This window comes from Apodemus sylvaticus, chromosome 7, assembly GCF_947179515.1.
Source record: "Apodemus sylvaticus chromosome 7, mApoSyl1.1, whole genome shotgun sequence".
Taxonomy (NCBI): Eukaryota; Metazoa; Chordata; class Mammalia; order Rodentia; family Muridae; genus Apodemus; species Apodemus sylvaticus.
Window position 1 is genome coordinate 81,560,322 of NC_067478.1, and position 20,604 is coordinate 81,580,925.

A 20,604-nucleotide genomic window follows, 5' to 3' on the forward strand; every position below is an offset into this window, starting at 1 on the left:
TAGTTTAACTTTAGATCCTTTTGCCTCTGCATCCTGAGGGCTGAAAGTAAAAGCATATGCCATCATGGCCGGCCTAGCTTTTCTTGTTTGACTTTAAAGGTATTACACTCGTATGTACTTATAGGTATTGATATATAGTATAAAGATGAAATTAGTTGGATTTTTAATAAATTAAATAAAATGTAATAAAAAATAATTCAAGTTATGTGGAACAAAGCAAATTGAACTAAAAGAGTGTATCTCTCAGTATTGTGAAACAAGCTTTGGTATCAGTCAATCTTGAAACTGAATTCAAGTTCACCTAGAGGACAAGAATGCCATCATTTGTCCCTTAGTTGTAAGTCTTCCACAGAGAATGATCATAGTGTTACCAATAGTAGTGCTACAAATAGAAGCACTACTAAGTAAAAATAATACTTCAAAAGGATATCCTAGTACAATATCTTCCTTGATAACATTTCTAAATATTCTTCTAAAGGAAATATGAAGAAAATAGCAAAGTTAGAGGATTCTTAAAATTTGAGAATACAAAATACAAAATATTAGGGTTCTCAAAAAAAAACTTGAAAAATTTAACAAAGACAGATGATAGATAGATAGATAGATAGATAGATAGATAGATAGATAGATAGATAGAAAGATAGATAGATAGATGGATAGATAGATGGATAGGTAGACAGGCAGATAGATAGATAGATAGATAGATAGATAGATAGATAGATAGATAGATAGATAGATAGATTAGATAGATAGATAGATAGATAGATAGATAGATAGATAGATAGATAGATAGATAGATAGATAGGCAAGTGCTTAGCCATAGCACAATTGGGTAGTTGAGAATCTGAAAAACAAGCAGTAACAACTCAAAAAAAAAATGCTGTAATTTCAACCTGTTGTTATTTTAAATGTTTCTAAAATTGAAAATTTACATGACAAGGCAAATTTGGAGGAAAATATTCAATGGTCATAAACCACTAGTTAAAAACAAAGTCACATGGTATAAAACCCATGGGAAAGCCACCTGAACCAGACAGCCATGAAACAGTCAGCAGATTTGGCTGAGCAGATATCACTTCCTGAAGTAGGCAGAGACCATGCGGACACTGGGTCCTCACAGGGAGTTCCTGCAGACGCTCAGGTGGCCCTGGCCTCCCCAGGGAATACAGTTTTTCAGAGCCCAGGAGACTTTTAAGGTATGTGGTATATTTTGACAACAGCATGTTTTATAAGTCATTTGTCACCAGCAAACTTTAGACAAGGTTAATGAAAGTTCTGTCACTTTAATGTCTAGCCGGCTTTAAATTACAAATGTCATGCGCCATGACTAAAGAAAGGGCACTAGAATAATACCATAAACCATCATCTCCAGGGACACACAGGTAATTGCATAGCTCATTAAAAAACTGTTTTAATTATTAATTGACCGTGTCAGAGTTGTCCTTTGAAGTCAATTTCAATTTTTTTCCTTGCAAGCATTATGATTTCAAGCTGACCTACAGAACTTTGTGTACCACCAAAAACACTGTTCCTTGAGGAAGCTTCAATGCTTGGGAGGATTTCCAAGCCATTTGCAAATAAGCTGCTCACTGGGAGGGGAAAAAAAAAAAAGAACATTTCAAAGAGGTGGTCAGGTTCTCCAAGTGCAAAACCACAAAACCAGTAAAATAGGTTCACACAAAATTACCCCAGACTAAAACATCTGCTTTCAGGGTGGTGAAAACAGAAACGAAAACTCGGTGTCATGTGATCGGAACTCAGCTAAGGTTACATAATTGGTAAGTCCTCTATTTAATGAGTAAATGATTCAAGAAATAAACGGGTTAGAATCACAGAAGCTGAATAGATCATCAGAATGGCCAGTCACAAAATTCACACACCTAAGCTACCCTAGAGTTCACTCCTCAAGAGATAACATTAACCTGCATTCTCATAGTTTTAAGGTGAATTTAGAAACTGTCCTATGAAGTATATCCGCTTTGCATACATGGTCATTGACAAGCCTAAATGAGAAAAGGCAAGCCCCCATTAATGTCGGATGACAGAGCGCCCACTGATGAACTACAAACTGAACTTCCGCAACTAACAAATCTCTCAAAATATGGGGCTGAGGAATCAATTCCGCCCTTGATGAACATTTTTGCAAAAAAAAAAAAAAAAAAAAACAACAACAACACTGCCAACCTCCAGTATGCATGATTCACCATATCCTTAACTACTGAGGTGTCATGTCTGGTATTTGTCTGAAACAAGAACCCTCTTATGGCACAAGCTGAACACTGGAGGACATACATGTTAGGTGGTTAGGTGTGATAATGAAAGTGACCTTAGACTACTTCTTTCAGTGCCAACACTGACAGCAAGTCTGTGCAGCGAGTGTTCAGGGCCAACAAGTCCTCATTCAAACCCAGGGTCAAGTTATGGAATCTAATATTATTAATGACCCTGCAGGGAGACTCACTGGAAAGCTGACGATATCCTTGGGACTAACAGATCATCTCCCAGCATGGGAAAATGAGGTAAGTCTACTCCACTGCCTTGTCACATCTTGAGAATTAAGCAGCAACTACCAACTGTTAGCAGAAATTACTCTCGCTGGACTCTGAACTCCTGACTCTCCTTTGTCACATCCAGCAGAGATGGGTAGACAGTAAAGAGATGGGAAGTATTCATTTGCCTCCATGCTTCCTACATTATGAAGAACTGAACAAATGAGAGGAAAAAGGAAATTACACAAAAGATATAAACCTAAGAGCATGCATGCAGTTCAGAATACTCTGGCACAGTAAGAAGGGGGGCTCTCGAAAACGGGGGCCAGCAGAATAAGATTCACAGTCCAAACCTAACAAACCATGTGCTTTTGGACAGTCCATGAGCTAAGAATAGTTTCCCATTTCTAAACAGTTGAGAAATAATTTTAAGAATAATAGATCACAACACATGAAAATCCTATGCCATTCAAATCTCACTGTCTATAAATAAAGTTTTATTGGCACACAGCCATGCTCATTCGTTTACATATTGTCTACAGCAGCTTTCACACCACAACAGCAAAGTTGAAGAGCTGTGAAAGAGACCGTATGGCCCACAAAGCCTAACATATTTACTATGTGCCCTTTATAGAAAAAGTGTGCCAATCTGCGAGATGACACCTAATTTCCTAACCTTCAATGGCACATTCAATGAGCTAACTCCATCTCCCTTCCTTCAAGCAATTCTATTATTTAATAATTCACAGACTTCCCCCAAAGAGGAGACTTTTGCAATAAATGATAAATATCTTTTACTGGAGGGTACAGAGTGAGCATTTCCAAATTGTATGGCAAAGTTCTGTGCCTGGTATACACATGTAAACCCAACGTAACATGCAATATTCTAATTCAATTGGAGAAGGACTCCACAAGCCATGTTTCGATTAGCCAGATCTTATTTGATTTAGCAGAAGTAATGAATGCTGAATCAGGTTAGGGCTGCTAAGCCTATCTGGCTTTGGCAATCTACTGAAATTAGGATAATAAAACCGAAGATATGTAATACTGAAGACATTTAGAAAGAAAATGTGTTTATCTTCAATTAAAATGCTCACAATAGCGACAATTAACTTATTATTCCTTCTAACGGAAAGGTGAGGCTGAGGAAAACAGCAGAGGAAAAGGAAAGCCAGCCCCACATGGGGACAGTGCTGCCACACTTCACAGAACCCAAAATAGCCCGGTTTGTCTGTGATAGCAACAGCTCATGCATTTGGGCAAGGGAGGAAATAACGGGCAAGATAAAGATGTTCCAAATATTCTTTAACTGACAAAATGCTGCACTAGATTTTTGACTGCAATATGCCTGAGAGTAGGAAGGGAACACTGTGTGGACATAATCGCTATTTATTTTTGAGCAGCACTGGGGGACTAGGTGGTCACCACCTCTAATCAATTTCACCTTTTGAGACTAAAAATGAGATTATGGCTCATTTCATTCTCCAGGTTTTATGAGATTATTAACATGAACACACAAGATATCAGCTCCACTATCTGCCATTTTGGTATGTCATAAAATATAGTATCAATATTTCTTTGAGGCACCAATTAATTTTATAATGAAAGAATTTTAAAATTGTAGTCTCTTCTTCCCCTTGTAGTATAGGCCATATATCAGAAGCCCACTGATATGTTGGTATGGGAAGGATCTACAGAAAGTCACCTGTGACAATGTTGGGTTTCAGCAATGACTTTTGAGAGGGGTTTCATTGCTCCTCTCTATTCAAAACTGAAGGCCAAGCAGCCTTAAAGTTAAAAACGAAAGACAGGCAGCTTGCCTAGTTCCCCATTTCCCATGAATTGGAAGATATAGAGTAAATCTGGCAATTAAGTCAGACAGGAAACCAGGAACGATATAATCAAGGGAAAGGGAAGTGTAACAAGGTCCGCTGGCAGCTAAAGAGAAGTTAACTCAAAACTGAGCTCCCGTGGCTTCAGTGTGCAACTCCAGCAAGCCACATTCCTCACGTGCCAGTTCCGATTATTCTCTTAAAAGTGCTACTGTGTGCGATCCTCAAAATATTACACCATCCATCAGCATAAGTGGGCCCATTAAATGTCTCGGGTACGCCGACCGGCCGAGTGAAAACACAAGCCTAATGATTATATGAGATGGGAACCAAATGATTTAAGGGCAAAAGAGTATGCTAAATTTATCTTAAGGGAAACAATATTTTTAAAAGCTTAAGTTGAAGGAAATATCGAGTCCCCTGACAACGTGACAGTTGAACATGGTGGCATGTCACTGGAGGTGGAGTCAGGAGGACCAGGACTTTAAGATCAACCTTGGCCGCATAGAGTTCAAGCTCACAAGACTGTCTTAAGAAGGAAGAGGAAGAGGAGAATGAAAAGGGGGAAACAAACCAACCAACCAAAACAAAACAACCATAAAAGATGATAGTTTGGAGTAAGCGATTTAAAAGGGTGTAGTGAGACTCCTTAGAGGTAATTAAATAAAGGACTATAAGGAGGGTCTCTGAGTCCACTTAGCATAAGATGGTGACTCGACTCACATCCTCGATCCTTGAGAATGTGATCGAAGTTCAAGGTCTGAGATGATCTACACCACACTCAATGGCTCTGTGCTGTGCAAGCATGAGGACCTGAGTTCAAGCCCTGAGCATTCACATAAAAAGCCTAATCTATGGCCTCTTGTACCTGTAACATCAGTGCTTCAGGGACAGGAACGGGGAGATAATGAGGTTTGCTGACTGCCAGCCTACATCCCAGTTCAGAGAGACACTGCCTCAAGACGACAAGGCAGAGATGGCAGAGCAAGACACTAGCATCTTCCTCTGGCCTCCAAGCACTCATAGGAACAAGAATTTACAAACAAATGTGTGTGCGCGCACACTTAATAACTGTGTGAAACTTTTGAAATTTTTTTAAAAATCAAAACTGAATCTGCAGCTCCCAGACGTGCTAAGAGGCCTTCTCTCATCCAAGCCTTCCAAGGTAGCAACAGCTCAGCACGGTGAGAAACGCAGCTCCAGAGGCAAATCACAGACTATAAATACCAGTCGTGTGGCACTCCTCCAATCGCTGAAAACTGACACAGGCAGAGCAGACTGCTACAGGAATACACATGGTTAATTCACTAATTACTGGGAAGCAGCAGCACATACCAAAGACAGCACATGGAACTCCGAGGACCGGCCCTTGTTTTAGCTCAAATTGTCACTAAGCAGTCTATTTGACCTTGAGAAGGTCACTCAGTTGTTTAGTGTTTCAGGTTTCCCCCACCCCCTCCCCTTGGTGTTGTCTTAACACAGGGTTTCACTGGGGATACTCCAGGTTGGCCCAGAACTTCTCATGTAGCCCAGGCTGACCTCAAAAATCTTCCTGCCTCAGGCAACCCAGTGCAGTGAAGAGCAATCACAACTGTATTTTCTAGTGTGAAATCAGGGGCGTTCTCCTCACTAGAGTCATAAGGATTAAAGAAAAAGACATATAAACCACTGAAAGCAAGGCTTGGTACACAGAGCCCAGAATGAATTTTATCCCCGTTCTTCCCACCAATGTTCATCAAACTTGAAACTGCAAAAGCATGCTATGACAGTGTTTCTCCAGTGTGATACACAGGAGTGGATCTGAAGTGGCACATAAATAAGCTTCATAAGTTTTAATAATTGGGATTTTAATTTCAATGCATATAAAAAATACAGCCCGACAAATCTGTGATTTCATGGCCTATACCAATTTAGATGTGATTGAGTAGGAAAAAAAATCAATCAACTTAAGAGAGAAATATTGTATAAATGGTAATGGCAATAGAAAGACAGGAGGGAAACTCGGGAAAAACACTATGTTCTGGGAGTATGAAGGGCAGGAGGAAGGGGTCCTGCGCTCACAAAGCTGGCCACCCAAGGGCTATGTAGATCAAGAATAAACAAATAAGGGACTCAGCTCAAGTTCAGAAAGCTCTGTGGCACGGTCCAGAGGTGTGGTGCTATGTCCCACTCCTCTTGGACATTTTCAGGGTATCACATATAAAAGCTCTTTAAAAATAAGTGAGTTTAACAATTGTCATGCTGAGTGTGACATAAGCTGATTTGGAAGTCCTTGTGCAGTAGCATGTTAGGGATTTGTATGTTAAATCTTTTCTTTGAATTATCCTGGAAATTATTATTTTCTCACCTTCATTTTCTTTACAGGAACCTGAGAAAACAAAGGTTTCTGCTGCTTTAACAGCCAAATCACTCAAGACTCTTGGAGCAAGACATAGAACAATCTACTTAAAGCTATAAGATCCAGGACAGCTAAATGGCTTTAGATTTCAGTGAGTATCATCCTGAGAGACCTTGCATGTGACAGGAATAAGTTGAATTTGCATTTGAAAATAGAGCAGAGCAAAGCAACACTCCCTTTCAAGGGAAATGAGTAGCAAAATAGAAAAGAAAGAGAAAGACTTTATGCGTATTCCCTGGGAAAAACACAGGTGGCTTAAGGAGCCCACAGAGACACGCCCTTCTTCACAGCCTGATACATCTTAAGACAGAACAGGCCTCTTATGTCTCAGAATCCATGCAGTATACTAACTTGCTTCTTTAATCTCCCTCAGAGTGGCCTTCTGTGGGATTCCCTCAGCACATTTTAGCAGTACACCTGTCTCATGTCAACATTCATCTATACATAGTATAAGTTTAAAAGTAAATAGCAAAAAGCTACCAGGAAAAAAAAAAAATAACCAAAGCCACATGGAAAGGATCCAATGCCCAGCAAGCAAATAGCAGAGAGGCTGGGGGAGGGAGGGGATTGAAGGATCGATGATTCAAAAGAAAAAGCACAAATCAGAATTTTAAAAAGAAGAATGCAATGAGTTCTCTGCAATGCGGGAGCCATGTCTCTACCCTGGAGGTGAGGGCCTGTTAATGGCTGACTGGGTTCCTATGTTAGTTAATAGGCAAGGAGAAAGAAGAGCATGTCCTAAGATCTCTGTCATATTGAGAAACATCCCAATGATGGCTACTGCATCGATTTCCTTAGAAGCTTTGCCTTGCAGCTGCCTCTGGACCACACTTAGAGCAAAGCCCACCTGTATCAGGAGGAACTAATACATTAACTGTTTACCCCACCACTCGCTCGGAAAATGCACAGGTGTATAAAACATCGATAAAGATAGAACTGGGGTTTAATGGTACTTTCAAGACTTTCTCAGATGGAAACGTTTGAAATATTAAGGAAATCCTACTTTCTTTAAAGGCTGTAGTTGAATCTAGACTGTGGGCTTGTACCCTGACTTTTGTATTTTACTTGTTTGCCCGCTGTCTTGAGCGACACTTCATAGCAAGAGACAGCAGCAAGAGCCTGAAAGAAAAGGAGCATGCCAGGGGCTCAGGAGACCCTGCACCCCTAAACGGACTGGGGGCGGGGAGCCACAAACCAAGCAACACATCTGCTTGGAGAATCACAAAGCCGGGGTCACTGCCACTAAACCAGTAGAGCACTGCGATGAACGCAGCCGCCGATATGGCTATTCTACCTTGACTTTTGAATGTCAAAAATAATATGGACAGAATTGACTAAGCAGTCTCCAAGGTACTGCCTTTAAAATTTTTAACTTTATGGCCATTAAATATTGAACAGATAATTGGATTTATCCCCTTCAGTGCTTTATGGATGTACAAAGTACCTACCTTCTCCTGTTTTATTCAAATTAATGGCATTCTTTTAAAGTGCCTACCTGAGTGCATACTACAGCCAGCTCAGGACAAGAAGGTTTCACCCTCTGCTTACCAACTCTTTCCTCTATTTCCCATGAGAGGGCAAAAACCACACTGGAGCCCACACTAGCAGATAAGGGGCAAATTCATTCAGAGTCACCCTTAAACCTGAAATCACTCCCCTCCCTGCCTCAAACTCCAGTTCCCAGTGTGATCTGGCCATCAATTAGCTTATTCGAGAAAACCACAATTAGACTGCATTTAGAATGGTGTTAACTACACGATTTAGAAATGCCCTCCACCACTGGGCAGCTCACTGCTGCATCTTCAAATTGAGCCCAGAGAACACAAGCGTTCCAGTGCACCTCCAGAAGATTAGCCAAATGCAAGCTGGGACTGTGGGTTGGACAGGGAGAAAAACCCCCAGCTACGGAAAGGCTGTGCAATCCACCGCGGTGATAAGGTATTTCCGTCAAGTGTGACTAACACCTACGAACGTACAATCTGAGAATAACTCTGGTGGAGGCGCTAGAGGAAAGGGGTTAATGGAAATAATGTTTTCATTTGGAACAATATAAATCCACAACTGGCATTCCATTGGCCCATGACCTCCCCTTCCCCAATCCCTGTTCAAGTCATTTGCTAGTGTAATTGAAACCTTCTTTGAGAGTCTTTAGATTTCATTTCATGTTTTGTGGACAACGCAGCTAAAAGACATTTACCATCCATCTTTCTTAACATTCCTAATCTAAATAGAAGACCCAAATCCAAGGCTGTGCCTTGATGGATAGCTCACCTCCCTGCACTGTAGAGCTTAAAAAGGTCCTATCACTGTGCTCAGAGCCCTCACAAAAAACACACATTCATACTCATTTCCCGTTCTCCCACATAACTGAGAAGCATATATTCATTTCTTTAAATGTGCTTTGAAAGAAAAGGAATTTCAACAAAAAAAAATTTTTTTTAACAAAAGAACAGGGGAGAAACAAATGGCACATTAAATTCAGGTGGGAAAGAGGATCACTACATGACAGGCTGGAAATACTGCGTTGTGGAAAAAGGATTTGCTGCTCCTGAATCAAACATGGAAGATTTGTCTCAGAGCTTTTCTTGTATGTGAGGCTGCTTAATTCAGGGCTCTGTCTGTTAATGTCTGTCACAGATGAAAGGGGCAGCAGAGGTGTGTACTGGCTAGCCAATGTCACCAACCTGGGCAGTAGGGAAGTGTGCTGGCCAGCCAATGTCGCCAACATGACCCTCCTAAGGGAAGTTCTTCTAAAGGTCATCTCAATTATTCTCTTATACATTTTCAGAACTGTGTCTTATATTGAATGTTTGCCTTGGAATGAATACAAAGTCGATTTGCTATAAACCTGAATAATTTGTAATTGCTTATGAGCAGGAAAATGTAAAAACAGAAAGTGAAAATAGTCACCCTAGGCATCCATACAGCTAGTGGGTAACTGCATCAAAAAAGTATACAATTGTCCAGAAAATTCCCAAATACACAGATAAAGCATTGACTTTACAGCTAGATGACCCTGACCGTCTAATTAGCTACTCCAAGATGACCTCCTTTCATATGCATGCCTGATTTCTTTTGTTTATGAGAGGAATCACAAGCAAAACTGACTGGTAGACCCCTCCTTACATATTCAAATTCTCTTTGGTATATAAACCCCTATTTCTGCTGGGCAGTGGGGGCACATGCCTTTAATCCCAGCACTTGGGAGGCAGAGGCAGGTGCATTTCTCAGTTCGAAGCCAGATTGGTCTACAGAGTGAGTTCCAGGAGAGGCAGGGCTACACAGAGAAACCCTGTCTCAATAAACAAACATATAAAAAAAAAATAAATAAATAAATAAATACCTATTTCTGTTTCAGTTTCTTCTAAACTGAGACTGTTTAGAAGAGAAGAAGATAAAACTGGGAACACTCAGTTATTAAGACTGCATGTGTTACCACTAAAGAAATTACCGGCTAGGGTGGAAAAGGCAATGGAGAAGTTTGCTACGTCTCTCATTGTGCAAATCTCTGTCTTTCCTGGAGCCACTGCAGTGAGCCATTTGGCAGCTCATTCAGCATTTCAGACTAAGTTCTGTGAGGCCCTCATTCCATAAGCCCTAGCCGTAATTTTGAACAAGAAGCAGACATATTCATAATCACATGGGCAATAGTCACCAACTCCAAATATAACAAAGACAGAGATCCCATGATGACTCAAAGTCAACTCAGGTGGAACAAAAGTATATCATGGCCTTCTGTGTGAAACTGTTCTATGTCTTAGTATTTAAAAAGATACAATCAAGAGCTTGACTCCTGGAAAAAGCACATGCGTGCTATGTCTACCACTCAGAGATGTTTGCAAGGTTAAACCACAGGGATAGGAAACAATGAAAGCCAGAGACAAGAATCTAAGTCTAGCTGCAACAATCAAGTGTTGTCTTTCAGGTTCTAAGAAGTACACTGAGGGAAGAAAGAGAGAGGGGTAAGGGGGTGAGAAAGGGAATGGGGAGAAAGGAAAGGAACAACAGAGAAAGACCTAGTAGAACGGAGGAAGGACATGATTTTAGCTCTGAGAATGAGCCATCAATCTCAGCAGTAAGATCTGTTCAGGATTTTTCATCTACATTTTTATTATATAAATACAGGCCTTGCAAAGCATGTGACTCATCTCCATATTCAAAAAAAAACAAAACTAATAAATCAGAATTGGGAAAAAATAACAACCTAAAATTGAAAGCAAGAGGAGGTAAATGAACACAAATGTGCTTTAAATGAATCACCAACCACAAGGGAGAAGTGAAGGGGCTCAAGTCAGGTTTCAAAAGTGTGTGCTACAGTCTCCAGGAAGGAGGGAGTGTGGCAGACACACCCCAGCGTTAAAAGGCTGCCTTTCTGCAGGGGCCTAGGGAAAGTTGCTCTGAGCCTATCACTGCCTGTGATTCAAGGCTGAATAAAGTTGTAAGGAGCTGGGGGTTTCACTGAGGAAGACGGAGTAAATATAAGAAGACCCCCTTCGAGGGCTGGAGAGGTGGCTCAGTAGCTAAGAGCAGATCCTGCTATTGCAGAGGACCCAAGTTCAGATCCCAGCACCAACATCTGGAGGCTCAGAATGCCTGTAACTCCAGCTCCAGGAGATCTGACACCCTCTTCTGATTTTAGATGGCACCTGCATTCACATGCATATATATACACAGACACGCATATACACATAATTAAAAATAATAAAAGTAAACCTTAAAAAAGTCCCTGTAGAAATAATTTAGACTAGAAAGAAGTACTAGTGTGGGTCTATGACTCCTAAAATGTGCTCATGTGTGTATGAATACATTACTTTTACTGACTTTTGGGAAAACCTAAATAGGAACCCCAAGTTAAATAACACACCTAGTACCCTAACGATGGTTTCTAATACAATTCTCCTTTAAAGGGAACCAAAATTCCTCAGATAATGTTTCATTGCAAAACCACAGTAGACAAGGCACAAGATGAGTCTAGAACATTTCTCGCCATAAAAAAACATTATACTTACAAAAAAGGCAAGGGCCGGTCAAAAAAGGAACGAAAACCAAGGGCTTCCTGCTCCTTCAGTCTAGACGCATCTGACTACCCAAATAATTTTAGTAGCATGAAATATGAATTATTAAAACGGGAGGTCTACTTACACGTGGTAGCACATGCTTGGCTTCCCACCATTTTGGAGAGTATATAGTTAGACACCGAACTCAAAAAAGAAAAAGTAAAACGGTGGTGGTGGTGTATGTGTGTGTGTGTGTGTGTGTGTGTCCCCTGTGTGTCAATACTAAAGACTGGTCACTATTGACTAGTACATGCTAATGGATGCTACCATTGGAAAATGACTGCAGGACAGAAAAGTTCAAACAGGACTGTCATGAATCTAAGGAGAAAATCTTAATGGAACAATGTGTTTACATGCGCTTCCTCATCAGTTGTGAGAATGTATGTTCAACACACAGTGAGAAATCAGATGATGCCCTGGCAAGAGACACAAAACTACAATCCCTATCACAACCCACAAGAATGCTCATTCCTCTTGACACAAGACATTTAGAAGGATACCCCCATGTAAGCAGCAGTGTGACTGGGAATACAGACTTGACCTGTTCAGAATGAATCATCAACTAAACCCAAATGAGGACTTTCTGCACAAAGGCATGAGGAATAGATTCTAATTCTTATGGCAAAATCATATATGATGAAACAAGTCAAAGCAACTGTTCTCCAATAAAAGAAAGTGCCAAGATGACCAACCAGTTTCAGCATGTTATTCCAGACTACATCTTATGCTGTATGGGGCATTAGGTCAAGTGGCCAAACTGATGTATGGACAGAAGATTAGAAAAAAAAAAATCCATCACTTTTATGTTAAAGTGCCCAAAGCAAATAACTGTACTGTAGCTATAGGAGGAAATGTTGCTCTTTGGAAATAGACTTTGAAATATTTGTAGGCAAGGGGGAGGGGGTAGAGATGCACAACTTAATTCTCAAATGGTTCAGGGACTCTTACTACTGCTGCAACATCCCCTGGGTTTAAAACCACTGTTTGAAACATAAAGTTTTGTTTTGTGTTAAGGTCGCCTCCCACATGGCCTAGAGACTGTGGAATAACACCCACAGCATTGCTCATCTCAACCTTGTTTCTGTGACCATCCCACAAGTGTGTAAATAGACGCAATGTTAGACACTGTTGTTAGCACAGTGTTAGTTGATAAGAACAAAACTTAACTGTATTATGTGAATTCAACAAAACACCAAGCAGTGTTGAGATATGTTTACAGAAACTAATCACAATTGGAAACACAAGGTAGTAAGTCAAAACAATGGACAGCCCCCCTCAGTATTCTAAACAATGTTACAATCTTAAAAACCATCAACTTACTTCAGAAAATAAACAGGAAGAAGTTCCTCTTTGCCCAATAACCAGCTGGACTGTGGCTGTCCCGCTGTCTGCTCTGAGCTACTAAAGTCCCAACCAGAGGAAACAAGGCAGCTAAAGAGGCCACACTAGGAACCTGACTTCACCTCAGTAGTCATTTAAGATGTGGATTCCACCTTGACAAGCTTCCTCCTCAATCTTGTCCTTTATGTTTGATCTGCTGAAGGATTTCAGGAAGATACACTGCATTTAGATCAACCTTCCTCTCCCTGCTCCAATGTCTCTCATGTCCCCCAACCGCTCCCTTTCTTCTATAATTACCTTGTTATACTTCACACACACACACACTTCTGAATTCAACTAGCATTCCCGTTTTGCATGTGTTTGGTGCTAACCACCTACGAATGTAGTGATCTCCTAAACAAAAACAAGCAAACAAACAAACAAACTGGTTTTCCCCCACTTCAGCAATCGCAGAGTGCTCGCAACTCTTCCCCTAGAGATGGGACCTCATGAAATCTTTCTCCACCCATGTTGGCATGTCACCTAGTGAGGCCTCTCTGATTCTGACCATAGTATTAAGAGTTCATGGGTGCCACATCCCTGTCTTGGCCAGAAGGCACTATCACTTGTCAGTCATACCAGTCCTGGGTCTCTTGAAATTAGGCTGAGGACAATAGGGTCCCCACCTGTGGGTCCCCACCTCACAGGAAGGGGAAAAGAACAGCAGGGTGCTTCCAGGAATGGAGCAAGCTATGGTGGCATCCCTCATGGCATCCTGGTCTGCCTGTTCCTGCTCAGATGTGCTAAAGTATATACATTCAGACTAAAATTCATCAATCATCCCCAGGGAGGCATGGTGCTCCTCAGGTGGACCGGTGCAGCCCTATGACACTAAAAGAAGCCCAGAGCACCTGTCTCCACAGAGCATTCACTGTGACATTCATTGAAAGAAGGAGGCAAGGGGACAAAAAGAACGAAATAGGAAACGGGAGGAGAGACGGAGAGAGAATGACAGGGGTGGGTGGGGATATGGGGGTGAAAATCATTTATTAAAGTAGATGGCAGTGGCCAGATGTAAGTGTCGTGTTAACAGAAAGGAAAGCTGAAACAGAGGCCACCCACTGTCACTGAGGAAAGGGCCAGGTGACACAAGTAACAAAACAAAAGAGGAAGTTTCTAGATTAAAAATTATTACAATTCAGTTCCTGCTGAAGACACATACCTCTGCAAGCATTTAATTATATTTATTTCTTAATGTACTCTCGTTTGAGGAATCTCCAACTTCAACTGAATCTCATAAACTCAGCCAATGAAATAATTAAAATTCTTTTGCCAACTTGGACTCAAAAGTCAAACGCTTCATTTAAAATTTATGTGAGGCACAATCATAAGAATATACTAATTTCTCATTCAGTTTTCAAATTGAATCCCTTTAATGACTGCCGATAGCAAAGCAATAGGAATGCATAGCAGAGCCATACAATTGACAATTACCCAAAGTTCCTGTCGAGTCTTATGAATCAACAATTGTCTCCAAAATTGTAAAGGAAACCACTGTGCATTAGTGTCTAAAAATCTTACAACCTGTCTGCACTATGATATGAAACAAAAATGAGCACAATTAGACATACAACTTAGAGAATTCATCAATGGGGATGAATGAAATAAAGAACATCTATCTCTACGAGCCCGTGCTTCTTTTGAAGGCAACACAACTCTCGGGCTGGGTAGTTTACTGAGGTTCCTCTGAGCGTGGACACACTTTGTCAGCAAAATGGTTACAATGGTCTTTCAGACTTGAGTGATGAATGGCAAAGCAACTCAGCTTCGTTCTGAAATGTGAATGACCTGGAAACACAGCACCATATGCCAACCCCAACAGTTATGCCAGGGACGAAACACCAGCCACTGGCAGTACGGACTTCGACAGTGAAGCAGGCAAGGGAAGAAATGAGGAGTGTGCATAGTGAAAACTTACTCTAACAAAATACCTGAATCGCAGACAAAGATCAAAGTCAAGGATATTCACCATAGCATTGTTTACAGGAACAAAATTCAGGGGGATAGATCGACAGCTTCAAAAATAAAGTAGTACAATAAATTGGTATACATCAGGAAATTAATTATACACACATTGAGACCTATGCCAAGGGCGTTACTCCAGAGATAGATGATTCCGAACAATACAATGTTAACTAATCAAAAGTGAAACGTGTTCTCCATACGTGTACGGAGAGCGGAGCTGTCCCTATCCATAGGACAGGGCAGGGGAAGTCTGGAAGGCGGAGGGCGGGGGGCGGGGGGGGGGGGTGTGGGGGGGGGCGGCAGTCAGGAGCTCAAAGTCTCCAAATGTGCAGGCATGCCTTTCAGTCCAAGCACTGGGCCTGGGAGGCAGAGGAAGGCAGGCAAGGTCAAGGACAGCCAGGGGTACGCAGTGGTGTCCTTTGTTTGTTTGTTTGTTTGCTTCTGCCCCCTTTATTAAAGAGGAGAAAAAAATCTTGCCTGCATAAAAAATTAAAAGGAAAGTTGTGGTTACATGAGACTATGTCTCAAAATCCATATATGCACAAACACATATAACGAGATATATATGTTTTTGTATCTTCAAGTAAATAGGATTATAGGTGAATTCTGTACTCTAAGCTCTACTTTTATAGATTTTAAAAATTAAAGTAACATGTTTATTTATAATGAGAAAAGCTAAAGATATCATAGAATACATAGGATAAAATATACTCTCAAGGTTGTCATTATTAGCAAGAAAAGGACTAGAAAATAAAATCTTAGGGAGGGTGCAAATGTTAGCAGTATCTGAAAAACTAGACATGTCCTAAGAAACAGAAAACTTCATTCCCCTTAAATTAAAACAGAAAGTAAGACAGCTCGAAACAGCTTCTTGGGATTCTTTTCAACCAGAATCAAATTATTAAGATTTCCTTTTCAAATTCAATACAAAATCTGACAGGAAATCTGCAGACAGGGAATCTTATTAGTTTTACTTCCTGACCAACACATCCATGAAGGAGGAACAAAATTGAAAAGCAGGGTGTGCACTGGGGAACTGGCTTGGTGCAGAAACTGTCTCTAGCAAGCACAGGGTCCTGAGTTCAGTCCCCAGGACCTACATAAAAAGCCAGACAAGGTGGTGTGCACCTAGCTCTGTAACTCCTGAGCTAGGGAGACAGAGGAGCGGATCTGAGGGGCCTCACTGGCCAGTCAGTCTAGCTTCCCCAGCCAGTAAATAACAAGTCTCAAAAATATGGTAGCATTCTGTTCCTGGTCCTCTACACACTCACACCTGCATATGCAGAAACATACAAAGAAAACAGAAAATCTAAAGCATTTGTGACATTAGCACCATCTGTGCCTTGAATATAAACCAGAAATCAGTGTCAATTAATGAACTTATCAATAAATCAGCTAGCAAAAGTCACCAATCACAGAGATAAATCATCCATGAGGAAAGGACTGAACTGACAGGGAGACAGGAAGATAACACTGTGGAGAGAGAACACCCCAGCAAGCTCAAGGAGGCTCTTCTTCACACAGTGGTCCTGCGGAGGGCTCTGAGCAAATGCAAACACTGTTAAGGACCAGTAGGGCTCTCGGATCCTGATCTAGACTTAACATCTGCACACGCTCTTTGAGGGTACAAGGCAGTGTCAATAGAAGCAAGAACATCTGCCGCTGTCATCTGACACTGCTGCTTCTTGGAATTACCTCAGATCTCTGTCTAAATCAAGCTTTTAGGGCTAGCCATAGATTTGGCAAAACAGACTCTGAAACCAACGAAAGAAAATTCAAGCAAACCTATTACTTTTCTTTTAAGCTCAAATATATTTCTTAAGGCTAAACATCAGAAGCAAGACACTCAGATCCCAACCCTTCTCTTTATAACCTCTGCTTTGTATCTAAGCTCCAGAGGGAAAATTGTGTTTACAAGAACCACGAGACACGTGAAAAGCAATAACCAAGATAAATGAAAAACCGCTAGGCTAAGTTTTAGTCAGAACTTTATTGCAATGGACTTGGTTTTATGAGATGAAGAAATCTACTTTTTTCTTGTCTCCTCTAGCGTTACACATTGAAAAACAAAACATGATTAAACTATTCTTTTAATGTCATCATACCATTTATAAAGAGCTTAAGGAAAACAATTTGCATGCAGGCTGAGCACACTACAGAGAGCTTCATGGTGTGGAAGCCATTGTCAGAAAGTGAAGGTTCAGTCCCCTCTGTTAGCCCAGCCATCAGCACAGAATCCAGGCTTGCCGTCCCTTCCCAGCCTGTGGGGTCTGTGGTTGTTGCATGTCTATTGATTTCTGTTTTGTTTCACAACCTTAATAATCAGTCTTCTAAAAATTTAAAAACACTTTTTAAAAAGACAAAAGTAGGAGGAAATCAGAATTAATGCTCATTTATTTTAATATTCCAGAAGCAAGAAAACAAAAGTGTCATGTCAGAATCACTGGATGATTGTTTCCATGGTGTGAACACAAGAAAGAGGAAACAGAAATTCTGGGAAGATTCTCCATGAAGTAGCAAGGGTCAGAGCCAAAGCACAAACTCCAGGGCATCTAGGATACGTTCCCTTTCCCCGAGTTCACGTGGCAGCCATAACAACACAGAAACCTGCAAGTGGACAAGCTAATCTGCATACTAGAGTCACCTGGAGATTACTTTTAAATCCCAAAGCCCAGACAAAGCACCCACAAACTATTTGATAACAATTTCTTTTTTTTTTTTAACAATTTCTGAAAAGAAATCAAGACTCAGTCCCATTATTTTAAAACTCCCCCCAAAACAAATTTTCCTCATGTTGGTATCTTCACATAAATGTGAGTTTAGAGGATTAAAGGGAGCAGGAAAACGAGTGAAGTAAACAATCACCAGCTGAATGTAACATCTCTGTTCTCTCCACACACACACTGCACACTCTCCGAAGCTTGCTCAACAAAATGCTGAGAAGATCGCTCTGAAGGTACAGTATGCTGTGTGCAGTGTACAGTACAATAGCACCACGTGCTGACACGCGCCTCTTTAAGAACGATGCTGATTTGGGAGAGAGAACAGAAGAGAAAGGGCGTCTTATGACAAACCCAAAACAAGCGTATGCAGGCTCCAAGGTGACAAATTGGCAGCAACTAGAAAGAGGTGTTTGAAGAATGCCAATTTGCTCAGCCTCCACTACCCCACTACACAGCAGTATTTCCTTCACCTTGCATCTTCTCTAGAAAATGTTTAGCTGAGTAATACTTCTCCAAAGGCTGGTGCTTCATGTATGTGTAAATGACCCCAAGTGACCAAAGCCAACACTGAGGAAAACATGTCCCATGGCCAGACCTTAAATCTTGAAAAGCAATTAAGGCAAAGGTCATTAAAACCTTATATTGAGTTCAATGAGGGAAAAAGAGGGAGTTGGCAGAAAGCTCCCAGACCCTGTGACTTCAGCTTTGTCGGTATAAAGACTTGGTGCAGTCAATTTTCTAATTACAGGTCTTCTTTAAGCATGGCCCAAGTATCTTCCTCACCACACAGCATTTTCTCGTGCCTCAGGTTCTTCTTCCACTTCCATGCTTTTGAAAACCACTTCTGGTATATGCATCCCACTTGGCTGGGAGTATGGCAGTCCAAGTGTGCCTAGTATGCACAGCACCCCCTGTGCACTCAGCTTAATTCTACAGAAATCTTTTACCTTTTAGAAGAGTAAGATTATTTTTATGCCATCCAAATGGGAGAATATACCAGATAGTTAGCAGATGTTGGGAGCCCCCGAGACTGTAATATAAATGTGCTGATGAACATCACAAAATTTGGCTTCAAAGACACCTCTGGGTATGGCAGGGCTTCCACATCCATGGGTGGGACCGTGAGGGTGTGGCTAAGCTCAGGGGTCTAGGCAAAGGGTACAAGCAGGGAGCAAATGCTTGTATTTGGAATCGTATTCGACTAAAACCCAGCAAATCCCTTAACAGGAAAAGCAGAAGGGGGAATGGCCTACCAATTTATGTGCCTCGAAAATGGGCATGCTTCGTTACTGTAGCAAGGGGTTAAATTATGAGCACTTTCAAAGTGGTATGGGCAGCCTGTGGGACACAGTTTCCTCAGTGTTGGCTTTTGTCACTGTGGGTCATTTCAACACCATTTATGAAGGGCCAAGCTCTGGAAGCATCGCTTGGCTACACATTTTCTAAAGCAGATGCAAGGGAAAGAAAGCACTCCACTGCAGAACAGACCCACCCAAGATTAGCCTGGCAGCTCGCTCCCATCCTCCAGTCTCTTCTGCCTCTATCATGCAGTGAAGTCACAATACATTTGTGACAGAAAAACTCCCCTGGCAACTGGCTGACATCATAAACACCAGATTAAGACTTGGCTGCAAAGCCAGAGGAGGTGATGGTCTGGGAAGAAAGAGGCTATAATTCAAACAAATCTCTTCCATAATAGCAATGTGAATACCAACCATTACTGGCCAAGTAAATTGCTTTTTGTGTAAGTATTCTCTTTTTGAAGTTTGCCCCAGTGCGCAAGTCTCTCTGTAAGTCAGAACCTTCACATTATTTTAATGTACTGCTCTGTATTTAATAATCTTGGGCTTCAGACATTCGTCTGTTACCATGGGAATGACAGCAGCACAAATACAGGATTACGGCTATCAAGCAAGAGAAAAGAAATTATGAATAAGCCTCGTTATGTTCAATAATTAGCTACATGGGAAAAAAACAAAACCCATGAATTTAGGTTGATGCATTTATCTCACTGTTTGAATACAACTCTGAGTGTGTTCTTGCTTTAAAATGAGATTCTAGCCAACTGCCAAAAAGCCCTTGACTAGCAGTTGTTCCTCAGTAGCACAATGGGAAAGCCCATCCTGTCCTTCTTTCCCAAGTCTTTTCCTGCAGAAGGCTGGTAACTGGCAGGTAATACAGCATCCCAAAATGGATGCTGCTACCTTCTGACCACATATTAGTGAGCACTCCTGGTCCTGCTACATTAGACTAGGTTCCGAGAAAAACCAGTTTTCCACAATGGAGGGTCTGAACATGGAGACACAGGATGCCGACACTAAGCACAAGGCCTCTCCCCAGGCACGTGGGGCTGAAGACAAAGCAAGGGCCTGGACCCACCACACATCACTATGTAGCAGCCTCATGCAGGCTTTTCTTCACAGACACTGAGTGTCACCATCTTTGAAGGCGAACTGCAGAAAGTTCAACTTAAACCATCAAATGATCCACATAGCCCAGAACGTTTTTTTCCTCTAAAGTAACAAGAAGTCACTATCTTCTGTAGATTGCGTGAGTGGGGGCGGGGGGGGGAAGCACTGTGCATTTACTATGTAGGGACTTCATCACTAATTGGGAAGATGGACAAAGTTATGAACAAAGATCCTGAGGTAACCAGGCTGCTAGAGGCTAGCTTCAGATACACAAGAGCCAGGTCACATCACCCAGGTGCCCCTGAATATGTGGTAGAATGTGGATATCCTGTAAAATCAGCCACTCTCT

At 41.3% G+C, this 20,604-nt stretch overlaps 1 protein-coding gene and 1 long non-coding RNA gene across 4 annotated transcripts in view; one reads left to right on the forward strand and one right to left on the reverse strand.

The window, feature by feature from the left end:
• Positions 1-20,604, reverse strand: part of Cadm1 (cell adhesion molecule 1) — a 318,385-nt gene that overhangs the window by 193,135 nt on the left and 104,646 nt on the right. The window lies entirely within an intron of this gene.
• LOC127689120 (uncharacterized) lies at positions 1,048-9,548 on the forward strand. The gene is made up of 4 exons (XR_007978838.1): positions 1,048-1,196; positions 1,713-1,778; positions 2,452-2,519; positions 6,686-9,548. It is a non-coding gene; the product is annotated as an uncharacterized LOC127689120 (long non-coding RNA).